This window comes from Muntiacus reevesi, chromosome 18 (assembly GCF_963930625.1).
Source record: "Muntiacus reevesi chromosome 18, mMunRee1.1, whole genome shotgun sequence".
NCBI lineage: Eukaryota > Metazoa > Chordata > Mammalia > Artiodactyla > Cervidae > Muntiacus > Muntiacus reevesi.
The window spans coordinates 44399674-44427301 of NC_089266.1; the positions used below are offsets into that span (position 1 = coordinate 44399674).

Consider the following 27628-nt stretch of genomic DNA (forward strand, 5'->3'; position numbering starts at 1 on the left):
CTAAGATTCCATGGTGTAGATATATACTTATTTATTTGATCACTCCACCTTCTTCCTGCTATCAGGAAATACTATTGGCACATAATCTTACAAATCAGTGCTTTCATTTCTGTGAAACAGATCTCCAGGAATAGGACAGCAGATTGAAAAGTATGTATATTTTAAAAAGGATAACATGATCCCACCACTCACACATATAAGAGGCTAAAAATCCACTCTGTGTATGTACGTGACAGGTACCTAACTGTGCGTACATGGACTTCAGTCATGTCCAACTGTGTGTGACCCTATGGACTGTACCCAGCCAGGCTCCTCTGTCCACGGGATTTTCCTAGCAAGAATACTGGAGTGGGTTGCCATGTCCTCCTCCAGGGGATCTTCCTGACCCAGGGATCAAACCTGCGTCTCTTAATGTCTCCTGCGTTGGCAGGTGAGTTCTTTACCACTAACGCCACCTGGGAAGCCCATATAATAACTGTACACAAATATATTTTGTAAATGATTACATGAGCATGGAAAAATATGGAAGGCTGCATCAGGTTATGTCTTACGTATTTTTAAACACATATAGTAGGGTGATGAGGAGGAAGGCCATGTGGGCAGCTGGAAGAAAGCCAGAGAAGCTAAGAAAAGAAAAAAAGGGTAAAAAAAACCCCTCAGCACATATGATATGACTCCAACTGTGCAAAATCATGCGTCTATATCCGCAAAGAAAAAAATTCAACATAAAATTTAGAAAACCTGTATGTATTTACCACTGACACATTAATTCATACTTATAAACACATATAAGGCCAACACCTTATGAACATTTCTACAGAAGTGGTTGGCACGACATACTCCACCTGCTAAGAGGCACATGCAGACAGAGCTCACGTCCAAGAGCTGGAAGGAGGGAGTGCCAACATGGGAGGACGCTGGTCCCGGACAGGGGCTGAGTCTCTGAGCACGCCTGCTGTCGAGAAAGTGCATCAGAGCAATAACAAAGCCTAACCAGAGACCAGAGGGCAAGACCCTTAAACTCCCTCTGCACTGGAATGAAGGCTGTCGGCTATAATTAGGAGTGGAAACAAACATGCTGATAATGTCAGCAATAAATTAATACCATGATTTTTATCAAGTCGTTGTTGTGCTTAAATGAGAGTTATTGGCCACTTTGAGGTTTTCTGTGCATTTTTCTCCTGTGGTTTTCCTATGCATTCTTCCCATTGTTGGACAGAAAGTTTCTATGGTAGCTGAATGCACCAACCCCAGAGTCCTTGATACCTGGGTCCAAAGAGTTACGTTGAAATTTAAGAGCCAAGAGACTGTGAAAGCTGCTTACCCTCCACAAGTTTCAGCTCCTTCACCTATAAAATGGTGATAATTATATCCTTCCCTCCCTCCAGCATTGAGTAAGTACTTTAAAAAAAAGAAAGGCAATTAATCTTATGCATCCAATTATGTTCTGCATGAAGGAGATTTGTAATAAATGCTTTTATTTTATTAACATTGCTTCTAGAAGCACAGACATCCCTCCACAAGAGGGATTAATGCAGTGATCATAATCTGATTCCCTGCCTCGGCTGTCAATCAACATAAGTCACAAGGAACATGTCCACATAACTCATACTAAAAGACCCACAAAAGCAAGAAGCAGCTAAGATTCACCACTCAAGCCTTTCTGGTTTAACCTGTATGTTTGAAGGACACACTCAACAGCTTTCTTCAAAGATAAGATCTCAAAGGACAAAATTCTTTAGTTTAAAATACACTGTCCAAACAGAAAAAAACAGAGAGGAGGAGAAGAATGTTAGAAAAAAAATATTACCTCATGAGTCTGGAACTCTGTGACTAAGAGACAGCAAATAACATATGAGATTAGAATGTTCTAAGATTCCAGGTCTGTCCAACCCTGCGTTTCCTCTGAAATTCCATTTTATTTCAAACAGAATGTCTTGTTTATTAAAACTTTTGAGCATTTTTATAAAATGCAATATATAAAACTTCCAATGCTAGCTATGAAGTTGAAGACAGTGGCAAAGGCTGAACAAAATACAATATGCAATACAAAGCTTCAGCAAGAGTTTGGTTATCAATGATGAAACTTTCAATTTGGCCAGGTATTAAAACCACCACTAGATGGTGCCAACATACACCTTAACACCAACCCAAGATTTCCACTTGTTCTGGAGAGCCGCAGGGTGTGAAGTCCGCCAGCACTTAGGTAATCCTCACCTCTCTGATTGACTCCAGGAGGAAAGGCAGTAATCATCTTCGATGACAAATGCTTGACACCATCTCTTTAGAGAGACCAAGGAAGGCATTTCTACGATCTCTGGGTGCAAACCTTTGATGATAAACTTTTATCATTCATTCAGCCTATCTGAAATATTTCACATTTCAGAAATTTTATAGTTCATTATTCAAATATCTACTTTGTGCCAGGCTCTGGGCCTGACCTTGGGGATTAAAAAAGGAATAAAGAACAGGGAGTGAGTGAGTGACCGAAAGTCGCTCAGGTGGGTCTGACTCTTTGTGACCCCATGGGTATAGTCCATGGAATTCTCTAGGCCAGAATACTGGAGTGGGTAGCCTTTCCCTTCTCCAAGGGATCTTCCCAACCCAGGGATCGAACCCAGGTCTCTGGCATTGCAGGCAGATTCTGAGCCACACTGCAGCTGAGCCACAAGGGAAGCCCAAAGAACAGGGAAGTATTGTAAATAAATAATAATGGTAGAATGTGATAGGTAAGATACTAAAAGCATGTCCCATGGTGGCAAAGATGATCACAACGAACGCCTTTTGATATGGAACGCTGAAGGGTAATATACAAACCACAGCACAGCACACGTGTGTTCTGGCCTCCATGATTCTCTCCATTGGACTCTCCCAATTCCCTACAACACTTCCACCCACCCATCCGGCCCATGTCACTCTTGCTCTCACATTAATGAGCTATTTACAGTCCCCAGGGCCACCATGCCTGCGTGGTTTGTCCATGGGGTCCATTCTGCCTAAATACCTTTCTCCACTTGTCTCCTTCCATCATATGCTTGGCAGATTCCTACTCCTTCAAAAGTCCAAGCATCAGCTCCTTCAGGAAGCCATTCATGGTACCCTATCTCCAACTCTAGGACTATATGGTCTTTGTTCTGTTCAGATTTTTCCCCCCTTTGGAACTTCCCAAGTAGTGAAAACAGCTTAAAAGCAATTGATATTTAAAACAATTTTTAAAGGAATATATTTAAAATATTTATTGAATGGGCCAGATATTTTCACTGCCTTCTGAGTGAAACAAAGAGGTACTAAGCTTTTGAATTAGTGAATAGCAATAGAGACAAGACCAAGGTGATGTCTCGTACATGAATTCTGAAATATTTTTTAAAAATATAGACCTCTTTAAACTATTTTTTTTTAAAGAAAAACATAGCCTTGTTAATTTGCGTGTGCTTGTAGAAAAGATTACCTACAACAAGAAGTCAAGATGTATGTAGCTCTCTCAGATCGGACACGGATGGCCTGTGTGTACACCACCACTGGGGTGGGGAACCCACACAAAACAACACTAGAGATAATGAAGTGCTCATTGTGAACATGAACTTAAGCAAGAAGACAGAACCATGTGGCAAGATTAGAAGTATGGGAAGGAGGTTGGCCTAGCCAGAGCAGAAGACTTGTATCAGACAATGTCAGAGAACAACTGAAAAAGTAGGAAGAAGTCAGATTTGATATGATATGATAGGCTTTTTTAAAAAAATTGAGGTATAATTGACATACAACATTATCTTTGTTTCAGGTATACAACATAATGGTTCAATATTTGTACATACTGTGAAACAGTCAACACAGTAAGTCTAGTTAAAATCTGTCCCTATACATCGCTACTTTCTTGTGATGAGAATTTTTAAGATCTACTCTCTTAGCAATTTTCAAATATGCAACACAGTATTATTAGCAATAGTGACCACGCTGTCCATTATACTCCCATGACTTATTTATTTTATGACTTGAAGCTTGTACCTTTTGACTCCCTTCACCCATTTCCTATCCTCCACCCCAACCCCCATCTCCGGTAATCACCAATCTGCTTTCTCTATCTATGAACTTGGGTTTTGTGGTTTTGTTTTCTTTTTTTTTTAAGATTCCACATATAAATGGGATAGCATGGTATTTGTTTTTTCTCTCTGACTTACTTCACTTAGCATAATGCCCTCATTTCACAAACGGCAAGATTTCCTTCTTCAGTATTCCATTGTACCACATATTCATCCACTTATCCACTGATGGACATTCAGGTTATTTTCTGTAACAAAAGGCTTTGAAACCTAGGTTGAGGAAATCTAAATGAAGGTGAGTGAAAACCAGGAAAAAGGTGAAGACTCTTCTAGCTAAAGAGATCAATGAGGCTGCGTCTCAACGAAAGGAACAACAGTAGAAATGAGGGAAAGAGAAATTCAAGGTGTTTTAAAGGGATAGTGGGCAGAATTTGAACATACACTGAGTATGAGAGACAAAAATATATTTAACCTGTGAGACGGGTGGAAGAGAAACAGGAATTTATTTTGAATGATGAGATTCCAAAATGCACCCCCATAGACTTAAAAGTTCGCCCACTAACAGAATTCAGGGTCACTCTTGACTGACTTCTTAAACTATTAATTATCATCAGGAGGAAAATTCCCTGCACACTTAATAAAATAGGCACTTAGCCTACTGTGCATTTAATAAAATTTTTATTCATGAATAAATACTATTTATGAGAACATACGTTTTCAAATAGGTGATGCTTAACCACATCAACTGGCCTGTTTTCTTTCCCTTTTCAATGTGAAGGAAACCTTAAGTTGCTATAAATAATGTTCATACTTCTCAGGACAGGAGTTCGCCTGCACCTAAACCTGCCAATTTTTTGTCTTCCATTACCTCCTCAACACCTTCAATTTGGGTTCCTTTCTAGCACTTCAGTAAACCTTGATCAACTTCCCAAAGTTAAGTAAAAGTGAAGTTGCTCAGTCGTGTCCGAGTTTTCGCAACCACATGAGCCTGCCAGGCTCCTCCATCCACGGGATTTTCCAGGCAAGAGTGCTGGAGTGGGTTGCCATTTCCTTTTCCAGGGGAATCTTCCCAAACCAAGGATCGAACCCGGGTCTCCCGCATTGCAGGCAGACGCTTTACTGTGTGGGCCACCAGGGAAGCCCTCCCAAAGTTAAAGTACCCAATGAAACAGCTAAATCTGCTGGCTGATGGTCCTCATCATACTGGCTTCTCAGAAGCATCTGACACTGACTCCTATTTCCTCCCTACATTCCTTCCTGGCTTCTATGCATTCTTGGGGTTTCGTCCTCAGTCTCCTTTGCTGGCTCCTCTTTCCTCACGATCTCTAAACACTCAAGTTCTCTAGGGTTGAATCCAGTATCAACCTCAAACATCACCTAAGGCAGGGGTCCCCCACCTCTGGGATCTAATGCCTGATGATCTGAGCTAGAGCTGATATAATAATAATATAAGTAAAGTGTACAATAAATGTAATGGGCTTGAATAATCCTGAAAGCATACCCCAACTCCTGTCCATGAAAAAACTGTCTTCCACAAAACTGGTCCCTGGTGCCAAAAAGGTCAGGGACTGCTGACCTGAGGCATGCCCATTTAAGGAGGCTGGAGTAACAAATAGCTCTACTCTACCCTCTGAAAAATCAACAAGACAAAACTAGAAAAGAAAACTTTATCTAGGAGAAAACAGAAAACTAGCCACAACTCAGAAACACAATCTATGAAGAGAGGGTGTGAAGCATTAGAAAATGATCCTCATGGAGGGGGGCTGCTAAGACTGAGCATGTGCCTCTACAAAGTCCAGGCGTGGGAGCAAGTCCTCCAGAAACAGCTGTAGCTCTCAAGTGGCCACACATTTTTTTTTTTTTTGGCTGCACCATGCAGCATGCAGGACCTTAGTTACCTGACCGGGGGATCAAAACCACACCCCCTGCAGCGGAAGCACAGAGTCTTAACCACTAGACCACCAGGGAAGTCCCCAGACCAACAATCTTTTGATAAGCATAGCAGGGTCTGGGGATGCAAGTGGCTGCAAAACAAGAGGTCCCATTTGACACTTTTGAAGAGCTGCAAGGTGGAGATAAATAAAGACAGGAGTGGAAATTACATTTCTGCAGGAAAAAAAAAAGTAGGTTGTCAGAATGGCGAGGAGAAAATGAAAAAGTAGGTACAATTGCTCTGTGGCGGGTGATCTTCATAAATGAAGAGGCAATGCTAACTCGTCTCCCAGAAGTCTCACATGTATGTATGAGACCTGCTTGCTAGTTGGTCAAGTTGCGTGTCATTTCCAGGCAGAGTGTTGGTGAGAAAGGGTCTAGAAGTAATAGATCCCAAACTTGGAGATCTACAGATCCTTCTATACACTAACTTTCAGCAACTAACCAACCCAGAATGGAACATACCTATTCAAAGTTGGCAATAATCTGAAGTGAACCAAAAAAGAATGTATGTGCATAACTGAGTCACTTCCCTGTACAGCAGAAATTAGTACAACACTGTAAATCAACCACACTTAAATAAAAAATAGACGAATAAAAAAGAAAAAAGTGAGTCAGAAATGGCGCCCTTGTTCAGATGTTAAAAGGAAAAGAGCGGGACAGACAAAAACAGATCAAGAATACCCGAGGAAAGTAACAATTCACCACAAAGGAGAAAAACTATGAAAAAAAATTCCTGCATGAAAGCAAAGAGTACAAAGAATATATAGCCCTATAAACCAGGAGATCAAAGAGAACATCATTTTTAAAAAGAGCTTTCATATTTAAAAATCATTTTTAAAGGAGATACACCGAAAGAGCTCAAGAAAAGAAAAACCCACAGAAAGGAAGGTCATATTAAAAGATATAAAAAGAGGAATGGGCACTGCTGCAAAAAGCCAGGGACAAGAAGAGGTGGAGACATGTAAGCAAAAGGAAATGGAAAAACAAAATTAAGCAGAAAGAAGGAAACGAGAGGAGGAGGATGTACTGGAGGTGACATAATGAGTGCTCCTGAAGGGTACATGATAATGGTGACATTTCAAAACAGCAATAATACTGATCATGAATGTCCACAGTATTAGAAAATGAGCTAGCCACCTAGGTGAAAAAAAAAAAAAAAAACAAGAACAAAACCAGATTATTAGTGTGATGGCTTGAATTGTGTTCCCCCAGGAAGGTATGTTGAAGTCCTCAGCCCTGGTAGCTGAGAGACTGACCTTATTTGGAAATGGGGCTTTTGCAGATGTGATCAAGATGAGGTCATTGGATGGGCCCTAATCCAGTATGACTGCTGTCCTTCCAAGAAGAGGAAAATGCCTGTGAAGACAGATGGACAGGGAGGATGCCCTGTGATGACAGAGGCAGATGCAGCTACAAGCCAAGGAATACCACGGTCTGAGGGTCACCACTGGAAGCTAGGAGGAAGTGGGGAAGGACTTCTCCTCTACAGGTTTCAGAGAGAGCATGGCTGGCTGAAAACCTTCATTTTGGACTTCCAGCCTTCAGAACTGTGAGACAGTCAATGCCCATTGCTTTAAGACACTTTGCTTGTTGCAATTTGTTACAGCAACTCTAGGAAACTGGTGCAACTAGTTATACCAAAATAAGTTCCATGAAAACATGTTTCAATTTCACTTTCATTTAATGAAATTCAGATCAGTGGTACAATTTTTCACCTGTAGATCAAGAGTTTCATAGTGAACAATGTTAGCAAGAATATGGAGTCACAGGGGAAGTGGGGGTGGGATGAATTAGGAGATTGGGATTGACACATACAGATTACTATTAAATAGATAACAAACAAGAATCAGTCGTATAACACAGGGAAGTCTACTCTGTGCTCTGTGGTGACCTAAATGGGAAGGAAATCCAGAAAACAGGGGATATGTATGTATGACTGATTCACTTCACTGTACAGCAGGAACTAATACAACATTGTAAAGCAACTATACTCCAATAAACATTTTTTTAAAAAGAATATGGAGTCATAGATAACGTTCCCATCACAGGTGTCCTCTTAATTGGTCTGACCCATTTCAATCTCCAAACAGCAGGAGGCACGATCTGAAAATATAAATCTAACTCCTCATTCCTATCCTGGTGGCTACTACTTCCCTGGTGGCTCAGACGGTAAAACGTCTGCCTACAATGCGGGAGACCGGGGTTCAATCCCTGGGTCAGGAAGATCTCCTAGAGAAGGAAATGGCAACCCACTCCAGTACTCTGGCCTGGAAAATCCCATGGATGGAGGAGCCTGGTAGGCTACAATCCATGGAGTCGCAAAGAGTCGGACACGACTAAGCGACTTCACTTTCACCTTTCATTCGTATCCTTAAATCTTTTCACTGGAAAATCTCAACGTCAGGTCAATCTGGTATTGAGCTATTGGCTCATCTCATGCCAACTAGTTACCCCTGGTCACTGTGTACTCTGGCTGAAGACAAGTTCTTTTCCCATCTAAGCTGCTCGCCCCCAACATCTCCCACTTGTTTGTTTCCTTTATAGTAATTTGCCACAAGCAGTTTCTTGTTTACTTGCTTACTGTCTGTCTCCAGGAGAATACAGGCCATATCTACCTTGATCATTGCTGTATCTTCAGCATGCAACATGGCCCTGGAATTTATATGGGGGTGGTTAAATATTTGATGAATGAAAAAATAAAGGAATGAATGCATGAGTTCTTTTAAAGCCCACCTCTACCTGGTGCTGAGAAAAATTGAAGTCAGGAGGAGAAGGAGGTGACAGAGGATGAGATGGTTGAATGGCCTCACCGACTCAATGGACATGAGTTTGAGAAAACTCTAGGAGACACTGAAGGACAGGGAAGCCTGGTGTGCTGCAGTCCGCGGGGTTGCAAAGAGTCAGACACAACTGAGCGATTGAACAACACTCTCAGAAATTGGTTTTGCATTCTACTTACAAGAAAATCCAGGTTATCAGGTGTGCAAAACTTTAAATCACTGGCCATCATTACCATTTTTTCTATTTATATACTTAGTTTCACTGAGGAAACTTATTTCTTTGTGACTTTCAAAAATCGGGGGTAGAGTAGAGAGGGAGTATTAAATATAGCAAGATGTCACCCTGGCTAAACATGGGCCATAACCCTAGGATTCAACATAAAAAAGTCTTTCCCTTCATGTAGGAAACGTCACAAAATTTAGATATAAAGGTTGGGAAGATCCCCTAGAGAAGGGAATGGCAAACTCCACTATTCTTGCCTGGAGAATCCCATGGACAGAGGAGCCTGGAGGGCTACAGTCCACGGGGTTGCAAAGAGTTGGACATGACTGAGCGACTAACACTGCTACTACTAGCAATTTTTATTCCAGGAAAATATAATTGAATGGTACCTACTCCAGGTTTTTCACTGGCAGAGGAAGAAGTTACAAAACACGTGGGGGTGACTTAGAATTGGAGAATTTAGTACAAACTTATGGCTTATGGGGGATAAATGGAGGACGATGAATAAACACACACATTTCCTAGTTCCATCTGCTGAGACAGCTTAGAAGCAATGACACCCAGATGTTGGCTTGTAAATATTATCCTTCTTAACTAAAAGGACCCAGGGTTCCTTGGAGAAAAACTGACTCCAGAGCTTGTACAGGAAAACAGAAGATGAGCCTGGAATACCACGTTGTGACAGAAAGCAGGGACAAAAAATAGTACTCAAGGAAAGGAGAGGGAAAAGTTAAAAGGACGGAGGAGCCATCAGGTGAATGAATGGTTCCCTGATGGAATCTGGGGCCACGGGAACATTAAGATAAATAATGTCAGGAACGTCATAATCCTTTGAATACAGTAAGAATCTATGCATCCACATTAATATAAAAAAGAAAGAAGAAAAAGCCCTTTAGAGTGGAAAGCCACTTAAGAAATATAGAAGGAATGATCTGAGTTAGACAATGATCCGTGTATGCTAAGACGGGGAGTTGAAAATATGACAAGGAAGAAGACATTTACATGGACTCAAAGGATCTCCTGGCAAATCACTTCTTAATTACAAAAGAAAAAGACAATAATTTTACAATGGAGAAACCTTATAACCACTTAAACCAGCTAAGTAAAACTAATATCACCCAATATTGAAACAAACTATTAATAACATATGTGCCTGAGATGATCAATTATATGTGTCAAGTTGACTGGGCCATGGAGTGCCCAGATATTTGGTCAAACATTACTCTGGGTGTTGCCTTTTTGGTTAAGATTATACTACAATCAGTAGACTGAGTAAAGCAGAGTGCCCTCCCCCATCTGTGAGCCTCATCCAACCATCAAAGGCCTGACTAGAATTAAACGAGTAAGAAGGCATCCTTTCTGCTTGGCTGTCTTTGAGCTGGGACATAGGTCTCCTGCCTTTGTACACAGACTCAGACTAGAATTTACATCATTGGGTCTTTTTCTTGCCAACTGCAGGTGATGGACTTCCCAGTGTCCATAACTGCATAAGCCAAAAATTTCTGTAAACACACACACATACGCACGCACACTCTCTCTCTCTCTCTCTCATTTTGTTGGTTCTGTTTCTCTGGGTAACCCAAACTAGTGACAGACTGTGGTATCAAGAGAGTCTCCAAAGGGATAGAATTTTGAGGATGAGTTTTCTGAACTGATGCTGGGGGTTCTGGAATTGGGGCTATTTGAAATGATTAGATTGAAAGTCACTATGACTCTATTCCAACAGTAAAGAGGGCACCGACAGCCCATGGTGTGATCTGACCCCTGAGATATATCAGTATCTCCATCAGATGCTCCCAGTCAACCTTTGTAGGAAGCAAGGAGCTAGGTGATGATCCATGATACTTTCAAATTCTAGGAAAAGTAACAGGAATGGGAAGTCAGCTGGGAGGTGCTAACGTCCCTGGACAAAGCAGTGAATGAAAAGGATGATCCTGTACCATGAAATGATGGGAAAGCTTCTGTGTGTGCCCCGGAGGAGAGCTGTGTCTTCTGTAGTCTTGGGGCTGAGGATCCAGCGAAATGAAGAGCCTCCTGGTAGGAGGCAATGAGGACTCAACCATCACTTCTGTGGCATCTGCCAGAAACACGCGACCCGAAAATAATCAGGGGGAAATGGAAAAGAACCCTAAATTGAAGGAGAGTCTACAAAAGAAGTGGAAACCTCACAGTCAAGAAAATAGACAAAGGCTGAATAACATTCAAGATGAGAAGAGATTACAACAACTAAAGATGCAAGGCACACTCCTAGGAGGCTTCTTGTGGTATTCTTGCAACTTGTCTGTAAATCAGAAATCGTTGCAAAATTTAAAGTTGAAAATAAAAATCCAACTTCTAGACTTCTTTATATAGCAGGTTTAAACTTTGATAATTTAATACTTTTGAATAGGCAAGAGATATCAATGAACAGGTAGTGAAAGTACTTCTCTCATCAGAAGTATTCACTGTCACTAATTTCATGTGAATTCTTCCAGGAATAGTTTATGCATACAAACACATATGCATTCACATGTTTTAACAAAGATGACTTTTTTCTAATTAAAAAAAAATGTATCTTGGCTATGGTTTCATGTAAGTAAATAGAGAAAGGCCTCATTTTTTATGTCTCTGTAATACTTCATTTCATGGGTGAATATACAGGGAAATATTTAATTGGTTATTACCAATCATTTGTTACTATGAACAATGCAACTATAAAAACAGCATATACTTCTTCATGCATATGTGTATATATACTTGTAGAAGACATTCCTAGAATTGAAATTGCTGAGAGGACTGTCTACAATTTAAACTGCTAAATGATTGCCAAATTATTCTCCAAAGAGGTTGTAGCAATTTACACTTTCATTTACAATCTATGAGAGTTTCTGTTTTCCTGGGTGTGGGTTTTTCTCAACCAATGATGCTGGCCCGTTTCGAAAGGACAGCCTATATTGCAGTTTTATTTTCAAAGTACACAAAACTTTGACCTCTTTCTTTACAGGTGCACCAAACTTACGCAACACTCATTAGCTTACTGCCAAGTCTCATGAGGCTCAGTTCGCTTTCCCCAGTTCTTGGAGAAGAATCTCTCCCAAGGATGAAGGCATCCTGTCTCTGCTTCTGGCAGAATCACAGTCTCCATGTGAGGCAGTCAATTTCCTTTATCGCCTTTGTTAGACAGCATCTCCCCGAGACAGGCAAGGACTATGCTGGAAAGATTACAAGATGGAGCGTCACACAGCACTGGAGCCCTGGGTTTGAGTCCTGCTCAGCTAGCTGCAGTCAGTATGCAGTCATACACATATGCATAATTAATAAGAGCCACATACCAGGCACTACGCCAGGAGTCTGTGTTTCAAAGAGTAAGGCATGGTACTACTGCAGTAGGTTTACACAGACAATGTCATGTAGTACAAATAAGGAAAGCGGGTTTAAAAATTACAAAGTCTCTTTATTTTATCATTGCCTTCTTGCTCCCATTTTCCCTCCCTCCTCTTTCTCTCTCTCTCTCACACACACATATGCTGTTTCAGAAAAAATCTAAGGCAGTAATAACAAGAAAGAAAGGATGCTATGGAAGCTTAGAGAAAAGATACCTAACCCAGCTCTAGGAGTGGGATGGCTCAAAGAAGGCATCCCTAAAATTAAGTTACTTGACATTTAAGTTATTTATGTGACTATACAACTTTCATATAGGTAGTTGCAGGCACTGTTGGGTTTACAGCGCCTTCAGAGTTTCTGAAATAGGATGCTCTATCTTGACTCTTCATTAATCCATTGCAGCCTTGGAAGAGAAGGCCTGGGCAGTTTTACCACAGCCCGCCAGCGACTGCAGTGCATGGACCTCCCTGGGCCCTCGCAGCAGACACAAGGGCACAGTAAGAACGTGCTCTCTGCAGATGCAGAGAACAGACGGGAGACACATGGGGCGGGCGGTGGATGATGGGGTGAATCGGGGGACTGATACTGACATATGTGCACTGCCATGTGTAAAACACAGCTGGTCGGACCCTGCTGAATAGCAGGGAGCTCAGCGCGGCACTGTGAGGACCTACATGGGTGGGGTCGGGGCGGCAGGGAGGTGAGAGAGAGACAGGACCTGTGCATACCTGTGTCTGATTCATGCTGCTGTGTGGCAGAAACCAACACAACATTATAAAGCAATCAACCTCCAATTAAGAGGGAGGGGGTACATGGGGCCTCCCTGCTGGTTCAGGGGTAAGGAATCTGCCTGCCAATGCAGGAGACATAGGTTCAATCCCTGAGTCCAGAAGACCCCCTGGAGAAGGAGATGGCAACTCATGCCAGTATTCTTGCCTGGGAAATCCCCTAGACAGAGGCGCCTGGCAGGTAAAGTCCATGGGGTCACAAAAGAGTTGGACAGGATGTTGTAACTAAACAACAACAATATTGGATTCACTTCATTGTACAGCAGAAATTAACAGATTATAAAGCAACTATACTCCAACTTTAGAAAAAAAAAAAAAAAAGAAGATGTGCTCTGGAACCAGATGGCGATTTAGTACCAAGTAGCTCTACAATTATATGCAAGTGACCTTCTCTATCTGCTAGAGAGGTTCTTTCTTCATCTGAAAGGTGGGATGATGCTAGTACCCACTTCACAGGACTGTGATAAGAAATGAGACACTCCCCCTGTAGACCCCGAGGCACATTACTGACACGTGTTAAGCGTGCAGAAGACTGGGTCCTATTTTTACCATGAGCAGCACCGCCAGCTCTCCGAATGGCAGGAAGCATCTTTTCCCCACGCAGGTCCCACTGTCCCACTCACTGCACCTGTGCTGAGCTGTTTATCCTCAGGCAAGGGTCACTTCTGTTAGCAGAATGGATCATGATCCAGCTTGCCATCATGTCTGGAAATCATTCTTCTAGGACAGACTCTCTTAAACCAAAACCCCTCCACAAAACGTTTAAGCTTTTCTCAGGACATAGGCAACTGGCTAGGGCCACGGGCAGTGGTTTTTGTAGACGTCTTGAGTCCATTTCTTGGTTTTCTTCTCCAGAGAAACATCTCTTAATGTGAGCAACACAAGAGATAGTCGACCAGAAAGTGTGATCGGGAGATGCCTGGCTGAATTACTCATTCACTCCTTCCTTTCTTCTTTCCTTCCCTTCCCTCTCTTCCTCCCTCCCAGTGAAAATAATTTGCATTTGATATATACCTTTTAAGGGCTTCCCTGGTGGCTCAGATGGTTAAGAATCTACCTGTGATATGAGAGACCTGGGTTCGATCACTGGGTTGAGAAGATCCCCGGGAGAAGGGAATGGCTACCCACTCTAGTATTCTTGCCTGGAGAAGTCCATGGACAGAGGAGCCTGACGGGCTACAGTCCATGGGGTCCCAAAGAGTGGGACATGACAAAATGACTAACACTTTGACTTTCATATACCTTTTAAGGTAATGATTACTTTTTTGAAACACATTTGTATTATATAGTAAGGTATGCCTTGCAGAGAAGGAGTCACTTCAAACGTTCTTATTGTTGTCTCTAAATTTTTTGCATTCATTCATTCAATACATCATTATTAGTGCCCATGCTCCACGCTGGGAACTGTGCTGGGAACCATGGGGGAGGAGCGAACAGACAGAGCTGTCTCAGCCCTACTGCACACTAACGAGAAGGACTGCATTTGACAAGGGCTCAGGGGAGGGGCAGGAGGATGTGCGCTGCCCTGGCGGAAGGGGGAAACGTGCCTGAGAAGACACAGCAGGACAACAGGACCACGTCCCAGCAGAGAGAACAAGGGGACAATGACGTCAGCGGCGTGAGGGGAGAGGCTAGAGTGTGCAAGCCTTGCAGGCACATTGTAAGGATCTGAGGATTTATCTCAAGGGCAGAACTGTAAGTACTGGTCACATTTGCTTTTTTTGAAAGCCCCCTCTGATGGCAAGGTGGAAAGTGAGGAGGCTACAGTATGAGCCCCAGGAAGGGATGACCAGGGCTTTGACTGGAACAAAACAGTGGAGAGATGGAGCAGTGGCCAGGCTGAAAGAGCAGCAGCAGAATTGATGAGACAGGATGACTTAGACAGGATGTGGGAGGTGAGAAGGGGTGTGGAGGGTCGGGCTTTCTCACATCCACAACTGAGCAGACCATGATGCTGCCTGTGAGTGAGGACGGCGGAGGAAGAGAAGGATTTTAGGAGGTGACCGGGATTCTGACAGGCTAATTCCTGAGAGATGGCCAAGGGAAGGTGTTCCTTTTCCCTCTCTCATCATCTAATTAAATCTGATCCCTTGGCCACAAAGGGAATAACACAGAGTATTAAGAAAACAGAGAGGGCAGTCAGAAATCTTTACCTGTCAAGGTGGTCAAACCTGGTCAGGGGACTACATGTACTACTGTCCAATTTAAAATCAAGAAGATATTAAAGAGATAGTAGATATGGGTTCTACTATAAAATTTTCACTATCTGAATTTGATCATGTCAAGTTACTCTGTGATTCTACTTTCTTGGTGTAAGAAAATACTAGACACAGTACAACATCCTCCTCCATAAAGGCTATCTACTGAGGTCCCAGGCAATGAGGTTAAAAATAAGAATATGATGACTAGCTCTCAGTACACTGTCTACATCTCTTGCCTAGGAGAGACACTTTTTAACAAATGTCACAACTCACTGACCTAGCATAAGGAAACAACATTTTAAGGTATATTTCAATGAAAACATTGTAAGTCTTGAGGCTATAAAACATAATCTGTTAAATTCAGCAGCTGGCGTGACTGCTTTTCAGTTTGTGTTGTTTCGTCTGCTGGGGTGTCTGGAAGGGTTCAAATTTCAAATTGATCAACATCATGAGAAGGATCCTGCCCACTCACGGGGCACTCAGCCAACCAGCCTCTTTACAATAGATGAGTGTCTACTACTGCTGGTGTCAGGACATGTCCATGCTGGGTAGAGAATCACTAATAGTTTGGACATACTATTGAAAATGAATCTGAAATGTTTAGGTTTCGATGCTACAGAGAAAACCGTTCTTTCCATGAAATCATAAAAGGTCTGTAAGCTTACCAAACCCCCATCATGGAATGCACACCATCTGCTTGGTCATCATCTGCCACCTTATACATTTATTTTCAAAAAAATATTTTTTTAATATATTTAAAAAATTTACTTGGCTGCACCGGGTCTTGCAAAATTCTGTTGCAACATGCAGAATCTTTCGTGGTACTATGGGAACTATTAGTTGCAGCATGTGGGATCTTAATTCCCTAACCAGGGATTGAACCTGGGCCCCCTGCATTGGGAATTCAGAGTCTTAGCCACTGGGCCACCAGGGAATTCCCCTCCCTATAGCTTTTCCATAGTATTTAAATATTTCATTGACTGATGTTCCTCAAATCCTAGTAGAGGAAATATAAAGACTGGTAAACCGAACCCACAGTAAAGTAAGGTAAAGGAAAGGAAAGGAAAATAAGGGACTGTAAGAGTGTGCAGAAACTAGAGATTCTCAGACCAAGAGAACAGATGTTTAAATAGTCACACAATATTAGGAAAAATAAAAAACAAAACAAACGAAAAACTCCTACAAGGTGTCATATATTTTACAACATCAGTGTATGACTAAATCACAACAGCATTATTTAGCCATGAGATGCTGAGTGCCTGATAAGAGGCATGAAGATCTAGACCAAAGATAAAAAGGAAACTGTCCTATGACACAATATTTTCTCTTCCAATTGACAGGTAACAAATAGAAATTGTCCAACACAGGGCTCAACTCTTACATATTTATTCCTCTGCATCCATTTTATTCACAAAAGAGCTTTGACTTCAGTAACCATTTGACTGTCTGGCATGACCTTGAGTAAGGAGTTATCCTATTTACAAACATACTCTGCTCGGGAAAATGAATCAGAAAATCCTTTGATAGGAATGCACAATCATATAAATGGATAATGATTATGCATTTTAAATAATACTATAAATCACTTAAGCTACAGTATTGAACACTCTTTTCATTTTTAATTTGTTTTAATTAAAATTTTTTTATTGAAATATAGTAGATTTACAATGTTGTGTTAGTTTCAGGTATACTGCAAAGTGACTCAGGTCCTTGTTGATCATCTATTTTATAAACAGTAATGAGTACATGTTAATTCCAAACTCCTCATTCACCCCCCCCCCCAACTTTCCCTTTTGGCAACCATAAGTTTGTTTTCCATGTCTGTTAATCTCTCTCTGTTTTGAATGTAAGTTCATTTATATCAATTTTTTTTTTTAGAACTGCACACTCTTTAAAAAAACAAATATATTCTAGTGGAGTGGGATGGCGGTGTGGGAGCGAGGCTCAAGAAGAGGGGATATGTGTATACTAACAGCTGATTCACTGTTACAGCTGAAACACAACATTACAATTATACTCCAATTTAAAAAATGTGAAAAAAACCAAACACATAAATGCCACAGATGTCTGAGGACTAAAACAAAGTAGGAAAAACAGGATTTAAAAAAAAATGTTTAGTTATTAAGCATTTTAAAATTCTCTTTAATTTTTATTTTCTTTCTTCTAAAAATAAAAATTTTTCTTTTCTTTGGAGTATAGTTGATTTACAATGTGTTAGTTTCTGCATACAGTAAAGTGATTTAGTTACTATATTTATATGTACATATACCCATTCTTTCTCAGATTCTCTTCCTATGTAGGTTATTACAGAATATTACTGAGTAGGGGTCCCTGTGCTATACAGTAGGCCCTTGTTGATTATCTGTTTTTATAGGTAGGAGACTTGGGATTCTTATCTTATCTTCCCTAGATTTTTACTGGCAGGAAGCCCCACTATCTCACCTGCACCCAGGTATCCTGCTCCCTGGGTTCTCTAGATGACAGGAAGGCTAACAGGTTTTCACTGTCACTTTTTCACAACTATGCCTAACTTAGTAAATGACAGAACACCTACTCAATACACTGTATCACTTTTTAAAAACTATAATTGGGAGGGAGGTGGGAGGGGGGATTGGGATGGGGAATACATGTAAATCCATGGCTGATTCATGTCACTGTATGGCAAAAACCACTACAATACTGTAAAGTAATTGGCCTCCAACTAATAAAAATAAATGAAAACAACAACAACAACAACAAAACTATAGCTCTTTAACCCGGTTTTCATAAACACATGAAGTCTGTGCTCATCAGCCTGAGACCACCAGGCAGGCAGCTTTTGGGTACAAGCTGGGCAACAGCTATGTGGCAGGTGACACTGAGGCCAAGTGAACAAATCCTCTCCTTCCCACTTCACTGTCATGACACCTCTTCTAAGTTCAATAAACAAAGTCACACTCAATTTCTATTTATCCTGTGCTTATTGTGCAAGAATTACGTTGGATATTTTTCATGTATGTTGCTAACTGTGCATACATTTTGTTTGAAATATTAACAGAAAATCTTCCCAATCCTCCTTTTGTTGATATCACATACCCAGTTACAGGTAAGAAGGAAGTCACCATGTATTTGAAACAATCACCTAACCATTATCTCCACTTAGAGAAATGTGAAATACAAAGAGACGCAGCTTTCACTGGCCTGGGAGGCAGATCTGTTTCTACTACAGGAGGAATTTCATAAGAGCAAAGAAACTGGAAATGTGCCCAGATGCTCCTAAGTTATGTGTTCAGTGATTGTTTCTGTTGGGGTGAGCTAGTAGCTGCCAGTGAGTAGAGGATTTTAAAACCAGCAAAAATATTTACTGAGTGAATGAACGAGCAGTCAGAAACATTGTCGTCTGGCTCTTTCCTTGGCGTTCTTTGTCAGAAATCCGCAACAGGGACTTCCCTAGTGGCCCGGTGGTCAGGAATCTGCCTGCCAATGCAGAGGACACTGGTTCGATCCCTGGTCTGGGAACTAAGATCCCACAGGCTGCGGGGCAACTGAGTCTATGCACCACAACTACCAAAGCCTGTGCACCTTAGAGCCTGAGCTCTGCAATGAGAGAAGCCACCGCAACGAGAAGCCTGCACACTGCAGTGAAGAGTAAGTAGCTTCCACTCTCCACAACTAGAGAAAGCCCGTGCGAAGCAATGAACATCCGGCACAGCCAAAAAAACAAGTCTGCAACATCTATTAAGGCCACATCTCCTCATATGAAGTTTTTAATTTTGCATTATCCTCATACTTGTTATATTCGGCAGTATCGCTTGGCTTGCATTTTTTTTTTTTAACAACCTTTCTTGTGCCTAAGACAGAGTGAAGGGTGAACTTCCTTTCCCCATCAGTGGTGTCGGGAGTAAGTCCTGTAGGTAGCCTGACTTTGGTGCTGCAGACAGTAGCCTCAGGGGAAGGAGGGAGGTCAGGCTGGCGCACTTCCTGTCCCATGTTCGAAGTCTCTGGGGGCACACAGAGCTTACACAGTGTTAATCTGCTAATACTGTAACTCCTTGGATGCCAACAAGCCACAAAAAAAAATCAAGAATGTCAGATGGCATCTCCAAGTGAAGTATCGAAAGTTGCTCACCAGAACATCTCAATAATGACTGTTCATTTGGGGATAAGGTCATTATGGTAAGGAGAAGTGACCTGACTTTGGAAGGGTTTAGAGTAGTGGTCCTCACCCTTTTTGGCACCAGGAGACCAGTTTCACGGAAGAGAATCTTTCCATGGACTGGGAGGTGAGAGGAAGGTTTCAGGATGATTCAAGGGAATTATGTTTACTTTATTTCTATTATTATTACATCAACTCCATCTCAGATCATCACAGGCATTAGATCCTGGAGGTTGGAGATCTCTGGTTAAGAGGAGCTATTAAACTCAAAAGACACTGACTCTTACTACTCAGCAAAGGGTTTTCATCTTTACATGATATTTGAGATCTTGTGTTTTACAGCTTTATTCCTAAACTGTAGTCAAGTTCCCTAAGAAATTAGAAGGCAGCTTTGTAACAAATTTATTTTTACTTATTGCTAGTACACTGCTGTGGGACCCAAGGGAATTCTTACTAAGAGAGGAGGGGACCTGGCACCATTAGAGATTCATTATGAAAACCGCCAAGTATTAAATGGGCCCACATTCAGGTGATAAAAATCCACACACTCCGAAGCCACACAGACAATGGATAATCAATGATTCCACTCGATCCTACTCCACTTGTGAACACCACCAAGTGCTGTCTACACCCAGGAGCACAGACATCAGGAAGTGAACTAAGAGAGGAAGAATGTGGTGGCAAAGAAGAGAGTCAAAAACTAAAAACAGATCAAATACACCAGGAAATGGAAAAAACAAATAATTTTCCCTATTTTGTCTTAGTTCCTAAAGCAGAAAAAATTCTTTCTTTCTTTTTTTTTATGGCTAGATCAAACTGAGAAAGGAATTTATGTGAGTCGACTGGTTGCCAATGTAAGGCAAACACTATAATAATTATTTTTTCTTTAAGTGTGGCCCCACCAACCAGGCCAACAAGAATAGCTCTAGCTGTCCTCAGAAGGCAGCTGCTCTTCAAGGTCAACCTTGCTCACTGAAGCAGCAGTTTCCCTAAATGTCTGTTAATGTCACATTTCGAAAAGGAAAGAAAAGATGAAGTCTACTTATGCTGCTGCTGCTGCATAGATAGCATTATTTCCAAATCTTGACTGCAATAAATGCCCTTGTCCTTTGCGAATGAAAACTGAAACTATGTGATGGAATAATGAAAAATATTAATCCTCTTATTTTCCAATTTCAAGAAACATTCTGTCTCAAGTTTTTGCTTATAATTCACCTACATTTAAAAAGTCAAGGGTTTGGCCAGCATGGCCAGTGTACTTGGCAGGGTCAGGACGGAGGACTCAGCTGGCTCGGTCGGTGTGTGGTGGGGCCAGGAGAGGATCCCACCAGTGCAGCTGGGGTGTCTAGCAGCAGAGGGGCCAGGGAGGCGGCCACGCGGTGGGGAACTTAGTTACATACAGGAGGTTTAAGAAAATAAACAAACAGGTTGATGATGATGGGAGTCAGGTTTCTCACTTCTGCAGAAGCAAACTATAGAGATGGAAGGGAGACTGCTAAAATAAACCCCAGGGGTTAGACAGAAATGGGAGGTATCAGGATGAAGTCATGATATTTAACCTAAATTGACAAGGAAATGGAAATGCATGTGTATATATGTGTATGTGTGTGTGTGTGTGTGTGTGTGTGTGCACGTTCCCTTGCACACTGTGCTGAGCAAGCCTAAAAGCAAGGACACGCTGGCAGCAACAACTGGACCTAATATGCAGATCTCGATTTTTAGGAGCCACATGCCATCAACAGGAATGAAGGCTTTTTTGAGAAATGAATGAATTCACCACCGGGCCAGAGAAAACAACTAGATGTCCCTGGAATCAGTATTACGGAGCTGGAGAATAAGGAAAGTTCTCCAGGAATGACTGGGACCTGTCAAAAGGATACTGCAGTCAGCAGAAAGGCTTACCACTACCCAATTCTGGGACAAATCATCTGGTTTATTTGGGTTAGTAAGGAGAATGAACTGGGCTTCCCTGGCAGCTCCAGAGTAAAGAATCTGCCTGCTAATGCAGGAGACACGGATTCAATCCCTGGGTCAGGAAGATTCCCTGGAGGAGGGCACAGCAACCCACTCCAGTATTCTTGCCTGGAAAATCCCACTGGACAGAGAAGCCTGGCGGGCTACAGTCCATAGGGTCGCAAAGAGTCAGACACGACATACTGACTAAAGAACAACAACAACAAAGGAGAATGAATTTGGTTGTTGACGATTTATGTTTGTTCTCTGCTGGGGCTGTGTGCGCTTCAGCTGGTATCCTAACCAGCCTTCTGGCAGAGACACAGAGCTGATGAGGACATGCCCAACGAAACTGGCACAAATTCATCACCACAGATGAGCATACAGCTCAAATCTGTGCCCTCTTGACAGCATGATTGCTTAAAATATGTAATATGTGGATGTCTAGCCATCAAAAATATGGATATTCTTTGCTAATAAGGTCCTTCTTTGGATAGAAAGAAGCCTACATTTATTTATGCTTTGAATGCTTTCTTAAGTCAGGGTACTAATGATTAGATGCGGAGACAAACTGTTTCAGTTTTTCACACATAGAAAAAAACCTTTTTTTCTAAGTTTTGATATGAGGAAATGTGATTTCCTCCTATCAACTAGAGGAAATATGTTTTTCTGGAAAATAACTTGTAAGACATGGGATCAATTAGGTTGGCCTTAAATGGTCCCTTTCCCTAAATTCAGACTACAAGATTAATCACTTAGGGAAGAAAAAAAAAATCTTTCTCACTGTTGACAAATCTGTGGTTGAGAGTTGGCTTTGACATTTAAAAATAATTTTCATACTGAAATAATTTCAAACTTAAAAGTTGGAGGAACAGCATTAACAAGCTCCCAGATATCCTTCACTCAGATGACTGATTCCTCATTTGTTATGCTTTCAGATGTGTCTTATTGTCACATAAATGTGTGTGTAAATATCCATATCACACAATATCTGTTTACACATATTATTATAATCTATTTCTGGGATCAACCAATTTATTTCAACCGCAGATTTACACATAATTTTATCCTTCAAATGACACACAGACCAAGTTAGGAAAGGTAGCTGATGGAGCTGGTGAAGCTGGAGGTTTTATTTTGGAGTGGTTTTGAACTTTGAGTAAATCATGCTCTTGGACACTAAGTCCTATAATCAAACCAAGCTGTCTATGAAGACCAGGCAGCAAGGAAGACAAGTGAAGCAGGACCACAGTCAACTGGCATGGTGGGGACTAGAAAAGTGCGTGCTCTGTGTAAAGGGTGCATCTATCACTTTCGTAAAAAAACTAAAGTGTTGGTTGCTCAGTTGTGTCCAACTCTTTGCGATCCCATGGACTGCAGCCCACCAGGCTCCTCTGTCCGTGGAACCCTCCAGGCAAGAATACTGGAGTGGGTTGCCATTCCCTTCTCCGGGGGATCTTCCTGACCCAGGGATCGAACCCGGGGTTCCTGCATTGCAGGCAGATTATTTACCACTGAGCCAGTTAGAGAAGCCCTATCTCCAGCTTTCTGAAAGTCTGATGAACTGCCCTTGGTTAAAATGAAAAATAAAAAAGATTTTTATTTGAAAAAAATAAAAAAAACAGGATAACATTCTGGTGCAAATCAGTCTGCATTTCAGAGTAGGAACCACCTATTACTTTCAGAAGTTCTGATGTTTCAAGAGAAGGTAGACATTTGGATTCTTTTAGGAATAGTACCCTATTTTTTCACTTTTTCAAATAGAACACCTATGAAAGGAGAATCTGCCTGCCAGTGCAGGAGACACGGGTTCGATCCCTGGTCTGGGAAGATCTCATATGCTGCAGAGCAACTAAGCCTGTGAGTTGCAACTATTGAGCTTGTGCTCTGGAGCCCGGGAGCTGCAACTACTGAAGCCCTTGCCCCCTAGATCCCAATCTCCACAATAAGAGAAGGCCAAGCACCACAATGAAGAGCAACTAGCCCTGTTCATCGCACCTAGAAAAAACCCGTGCAGCAACAGAGACCTAGTGCGGCCAAAATAAATAAATTAAATTATATATATATATATAATTATATATATTAAAAAAAAAAGCCAGAGAAGAGCTGAATTTCATATAAGTTTTACACCATGCCTCCTACACATCATATATTTCTTGATCTCAGAACTATTTAAGATTAAAGAAAAAGAGATCAGAGTATCGCATCACTGATACTAGTCCTGGAAAGGAGCTGGCATATAGTAACCACTTGCAAAATTCCTGTTGACTATTATAACTGGAACTTTTTTTTGATAGGACTCTATTTTAAAATGGGACTAATGCTTAAAAATAATAGTGGTCTGAGAAAAAAAAATTCATCTTTAACTTGTGTGTAACTCACCACACTTCCAGTTGACAGGTGTAATAATAACGCCCATTTAATTTTTGGTGATGACTAATAGAAAGTTATGATTCCATAAATAGGTAATAGACACTGGGCAAAAACAATGAAGAAAATGACCCTACCCTCAAATTCTGTAGTCAGTTCCCTTGCAAAGGATGTGATGCAATAGAAGCTACATGCAGGATAAATGAAAAAGGAAGACTGAGCTGGCAAGAACTGATCCCACTAACAAAACAACATCTGTGAAGCAGAGTTTTTAAAAGGGGCCTTACAGAGTAAGAATCTGGTTCAAACACAGTAATTACCAAGAGATTAGTAATGATTCAAAGGAATAAAGACTTTTAATGTATCTCTTCAAAAAAGAATACAATCAAGGAAGTTTCCTTTGCATTCAAAGGCTGACAGTAAGATTCATGTAGTAAAATCAGTATTTATATATTACTAATTAGTATGACTAATGTTTAAGTTTCACTTTGGGTTTACAGAACAATTCAATTAGTTAATCAAGATACTACAATGACTAAAATAAAACTGATCCGAATTATATTTTTAAACATCTTATTATCCTTGTATTTTAAGTCCCACAAGTTCCCTAAGGCTCTCTCTCTTTGACACTTCTAGCCTGAACGATCTTCCTCTCCAGGGACACTTAAGAATTCACTGTCTCTACAGTTTATTTGCCAGTTGGTCATGGCTGTTCATTCACCAAGTCATGTCTGACTCCTTGTGACCCCATGGACTACAGCACACCAGGGCTTCCTGTCCTTCACAGTCCTCCGGAGTTTGCTCAAACTCATGTCCATTGAGTTGGTGATGCCATCCAACCATCTTATCCTCTGTCACCCTCTTCTTCCTTCTGCCCTCAGTTTTTCCTGGCGTCAGGGTCTTTTCTAAGTGGGCTCCTTGAATTAGGTGCCCAAAGTATTGGAGTTTCAGCTTCAGCATCAGTTCTTCCAGTGAATATTCAGGGGTGATTTCCTTTAGGGTAGACTATTTGTCAGTTAACTGGACGCTGCCCTGAGGCCTCTATTTTATTACCTTTTTAAGCTATTGAATTTTTATGGCTATTTAATAGTTCAAGTGTTTCTACATTTCCTTATGTTCTCCAATAGTTGCTAGAAGTGTTACTCAAGTGTTCTAGTCTGCAAATTGTTTGTTGCTTGGTCTGTGGTAAGTATGGAAACAGAGAGCATTTAAAAACTCTTCATGGCAATCTGACATTATAGTGACAGCCAAGAGCGAGACCAGTGAGCTCATTTTGTTCAACAAAGTACAGATTATTTTGGGTGCTGTTAAACTTATGGTGTGGTCGACAGGTCGAACAGTGTGAAATGGGCTGGATATTTGTCATCCACAGCAGGACCAAGTTATAAAGTGTAATACTTAAAAATAGTTTATAAACTCTAACTCAAAAGTACATAAAAATCTCAGAAAAGTAAGCATGTATTTATTTTTATTACTTGCCGTGTTTACAATTGTTTAAATATTTAGCCAGGCCTGGTTTTGAATTTATAGTTTAGCACTATTAGCTGTGTTCGGAAAGTAACATTTACATTTTTTATTTTTAATCCAATTTAACTTAAGCTGAATCCTGGGCCAAACAAGCTTCAGAGCCTTTTGTTCGGTTTTGTCCAGAAAAAGACACATCTTTTCTGAATGTAGTAGCTAGTGAACCAAACGATGACAGTGAAAGCGGGTCCAGAAAAATGGAGACCAAAAGTACTAAATTCACTGAGAGGTATGAGTTCCTTATTCACTGAGTCCTGTTTTGAAGCCACAGCTGATGGGGAGGTATGTCAGTGGCAGAGATGAATAATTAATAAAGCCATACAGACATCACAATAAGGCAGCATTTACAAATAAAGAAATAACTTCAAAACCGAAAGTATTATTTGAACGAAAAAGCTGATATTTACAGGATAGTCTCAGCCTGGTCAAAACAGTCCATGAGGACATCAAGATAGGGGTTGGGCAAAGAAGCTTTGGCGATGGACCTGATCCCAGAAGAGCGATTCCAGAGGCTGTGGGCTCTCGCCCGGGGTTTCAGAGATTCTCCCTGGTACACACACAAGCTCAAATCAGATGATTCTTCTCAGGCCGTAGGCACCTTCAGGGATTACACGGTCTTCTGAGGGTTTGACGAGATGATTATACAAGAAACCTGAGGCCACTACATCTGAGATGTTATGCTGTTTTCTTCAATCAGTCTTTAAATGTCTTTTTAAAGTGTACACTGAATATATACCCCATTTGAAACGAAAATGTCTGGTTTTGTGGAAAGGGCATTAACCTGTAAAAATGAACCTTCGTGCTTTGAATGCCTAGAGAGATAAAGGTATTTTAAGATATTTCTCGTAGGAGTAACAATTACGCCAACTGTGACTATATTTTTACAGCTCACTGGGTGTTTGGCTTTCCAAGGCAGTGTGAGGCAGTTCCTTGCTCATTCACAATGAATGACTTGCTTATTTCTTTGCCTGCCCTTTCATTCCAGCATGTTCAGGAAAGGAGTGGTACAGGGTAAATGGTGAAGGGCATTTCCTATTTTCAAAAACTGGCATCATGTGAGGCTTAACTAAGGAACACAAGGAAGCACAAATGTAGGTGGGCTTTACTATTCTCTCTACTCTGTTCATATAATATACATACATGCATGTTGGAGCTATACATTAATTTCATCTAAGGTAAGTTAACAGTTGCATAATTCAGATTTCTCAACGTTGAATTTTTTGTTTTAGGAAGCATTTCATTGAATCAACTTAAACCAGCTTGAAAAACAACCACAAAAATTAGTATCTGTGAATTTTACTCTCAATATATATTAACAGAAGATAAAGACTACACTACAGAGTTGAAGGCAGTTTAAACATTTTCTTGTTACATTGAAAATATTCAAAATAATGGTTAAAAAAATCTAACATGGTAACCTCAATCCCACTCTCCAGAGGTTCCTGTTGTTAATCACTCCTTTTTTTTAGTTTATTTTTATTTATTTATTTATTTTTGGTTGCCCTGGGCCGTCTCTGCTGCACGCAGGCTTTCTCTGCGTGGGGGCTGCTCTCTAGGTGCAGGGCATGGGCCTCTCGTGGCAATGGCCTCTCCCGTTGTGGAGCATGGGGTCTAGGTGAGCGGGCTCAACAGTTGGGGCACATCGGCTTAGCACCTCTGAGATATGTGGGATCTTCCTGGACCAGGATGGAACCTGAGTCCCCTCCACCGGCAGGCAGATTCTTAACCACTGGACTGTCAGGGAAGTGATATCTTCTCATATATCCTTCCAGAAAACTTTATGGCCCTGTGCTCCCTAGATGCATTGATTTTAAAATTATATGTGTGTGTGCATAATATATAAAACACACACACACTATACAATCTGATCTATGCGTCACTTTTTAAAATTAGTATACTCTAAATAATATGGCCAAGATGATTGGGGCCCAAACCTTCCATCAGTTCTCCCACACTGCAAACCCCCCTTGTGGTCAGGCAGGCCACATGATCAGCTCTGGCCAGTGGGCTGTGGAAGGCCCACACTCCTGGGCCGAAAAGCGGAGGAGCAGCGTCCACACTGCCCTGGTGATAGAGGGAGCTCTGTGTTTGAGATGGCAGAGCCACAGGATCAAAACGACCTGAGCGCTCAACAGCTGCCTGCTAAGTCCTCTGGATCCACAGAGTTTTCATGAGTCAGACCGACTCCTCTGTTACACTAAGCTGCTGGGACCGGGGGGCTGTTTGTGATAACAGCCCCCCAGTCCATCACCAACCTACCCCATCCTAATTCAGCAATCCTTCCATACTAGTTTACATCCTTTCAGTATAAGCTAGTAT

General features: G+C 41.3%; 1 protein-coding gene across 1 annotated transcript in view; it reads right to left on the bottom strand.

The window, feature by feature from the left end:
- The window catches only part of MYO1D (myosin ID), a 354409-nt gene that overhangs the window by 258383 nt on the left and 68398 nt on the right, over window positions 1–27628 (bottom strand). The window lies entirely within an intron of this gene.